This window comes from Myotis lucifugus, unplaced genomic scaffold, assembly GCF_000147115.1.
Source record: "Myotis lucifugus unplaced genomic scaffold, Myoluc2.0 scaffold_3720, whole genome shotgun sequence".
NCBI lineage: Eukaryota > Metazoa > Chordata > Mammalia > Chiroptera > Vespertilionidae > Myotis > Myotis lucifugus.
This window is the reverse complement of record NW_005874768.1, coordinates 9457-11964: the sequence shown is the minus strand read 5'-3', so window position 1 is coordinate 11964 and position 2508 is coordinate 9457. Positions and strand designations below refer to the sequence as shown.

The 2508-nt window shown below is 52.7% G+C and overlaps 1 pseudogene; it reads right to left on the bottom strand.

Annotated features, from left to right (window-relative positions):
* Window positions 1–495: 495 nt before the first annotated feature.
* LOC106695851 lies at window positions 496–2156 on the bottom strand (annotated as a pseudogene).
* Window positions 2157–2508: the final 352 nt, after the last annotated feature.

The window sequence follows — 2508 nt, the reverse complement described above, 5'->3', positions numbered from 1 at the left end:
GGATGGAGTCGGCGAAGAAGGAATGACACAGAGACAGGGTTCAGTTGATCAGCAGCCTAGCCAGATTCTCTAGCCAGGATTCCAGCCAGGTTCTGTTTTGTTTTTTTTTTTTTTTTTTTTTTTTTTTTAATCAGAACAATAAAGATTTAATTTAAAAAAAAATAAAATATATTTTAAAATAGTAAAAATAAAAAATAAATAAATAAATAAATAAATAAATAAATGGAGGTGTATCGGGGATTCAGAAAAATGAAAGACAGACATAAAATAGATCGAAGGCTGGGCCTGGGTGGGCTTCTGTCCTCTTCTGGCAAAGAGGCAGAAAGACCAAGTCCCAAGACAGCATGTTTATTTAATAGTCCCAATCCCCCAAAATATTAGGTTTCACCAAAACTCAAGATAAGGGAGGTATTCCAGGTTCTTGACTGAATTTACATAATAAAAACCCATTCAGCACACCTGGGCTTTGAAGAGTTGAGCTGAAGGCATTCTCACCTTTTGGCCAGGAATGCCTCCAAGGTAACGCTAAAGAGCCCTTGGGGCACTAGGGGATGGCCACCGCGGCTGCGGCTGCGGCGCGGGCAGACGGACAGAGGGCGGGAACCGGGAGGCGCGTGGACTCCATGGACTCCGGATTGAAAGTTCTTGATCATCTCCAGGAAGGCCTGCGGGGATGGTGCCTCCGCATTCTGGAAGGTCTCCTGGACTCTGCTGTACAGGATAAGCCATCTCGACTCCAGCCTGATGAATCCGAAGTGGTTCTCATCAAACAGGATGAAGACTGCAGGGAAGCGCCTGGGGTAGGCTGAGCCATAAAAGGTAACAGTGTCCAAGGCATAGAAACACAACCTGCAGGTTCGGGGGTAGTTCTGGTCACGTGAGCGCACGCCCACAGGCAGAACAAATGGGACAGGCGGCTCCTCCAAAGCTGCAGCCCCGGACTCCCCGACGCTGGGCTGGGCAGGGCTCTGCCAGCCACGGCCCTCGCTTTCCTCAGTCCCGTCTTCTTGCTGCTGCTGCTGCTGCTCCTGGATCACCTGCTCGTGAATCTCCTGGACGAGGCGGGAGAGTTCGTTGAAGTTGCGAAAGAACTCGCCATCTGGCAGCTGGATGCGGTGCGTGAGGTGGATCTCTAACGTCTCCTGCCAGGCAGCGGCGCTGGCATCTCCCGTGATCTTCGTGACCCTGGCATACTTCCCATGAAAGCTGAGCATGGCAATCTTTAGGCCATTGGTATCGCAGTTGCCTTGGAAGAGGCCTGGCCTGATGAGGTCGTCCCGGTGGCTCGGCGGGAGGTAGAGGCGGCGGTAGGTCAGGCAGTAAGGCTCAGGTCTGTACTCCTGCGCCAGCGCCAGCCCCCTTTCTTCCCTACGCCACCATGGTAGACGCTCTCGGATACAACCAAACATGATGTAGTGGTGTGTCGGGTGGCACTTGATGGAGATCCTGTCCTTCAGAATCTGCATGAAGCAGCTGTGGGGCCTGCTGTGGCCTTCCAGGCACGCCACCATAGTTGATTTCCTCTCCGTCAGGCGAATTCTAAACGCGGGCTTGAATTGCATTGGGCCACCCACATGGGGGTTATGGTAAGGCTCGTTTGTCCAACCAGTAATGCATAATAAGCCATCCACCGCTACATTCAGCAGTCTTCCATAGAGCTCATTACTTAGCTGCCACAATCCCAAAATGTCTCTGTAGGGGTGGAGCAGCTTCGCATAGACTTCTCGATAAGACATACCTATCGTCTCCAGGTTCTGCAAGTTTTCACAAACGCCATACTCCTCCCAGCAGCGCCTTCTCCAGATGCTGTCGATGTGCAGGATGTGGTGGAATTTGGTGCAGGCCTGGGCCAAGCTGGACAGGTCGGTGCCGGGGAGCGAGGCGAAGATCTCCACCAGAATCTCCACAGGCAGGTCCTGCAGCGAGCAGCGCGGGGCAGGAGGGGCCGGCATGGGGCTCGAGATTCCTCCACTCACCACACAGCACCGTGCTGCCGCGTCCGCCTCGACGTGCTTTTCTGCCGGGGCCGGGGCCGGGGCCGGGGCCGGGGCGGGCTTGCTGTCGGCCGCTGCCATCTCATCTGGGCCCTGACGCTGCTGAAGACACCGGCATCCCCGCGAAGAGCCCACGCCGCAGAGGCAAGCGCACTCCTCCATGCCTTGCGGGGTAACCCAGGTTCTGTTTTTCATTGTCTTGTTACATCTGTATTTATACCAGTTGATTTTAATCCTCTCAGTTTCTATGCCAAAGGTTAGGGCGTTTCTTATCTCCATTCCAGGGAGTAAAGATTATGTAGCTTAAGCGTGATTGTTTGTAGTTAAAGTGATTAACTACCCGCATGGCCCTTAGTTAAGGGCTTTTGTTCCCTCCCTAACTTCAGGGAAAAATCCCTACCTGGGGAAACAACCTTTCTCGGAGAGGTGACCTTGGTTAAAACACATAGCACCAAGAAGGGGAGCAAACATATTAAGAACAGTATGCCATATACGCCAGGTCCCTTGAAACGTA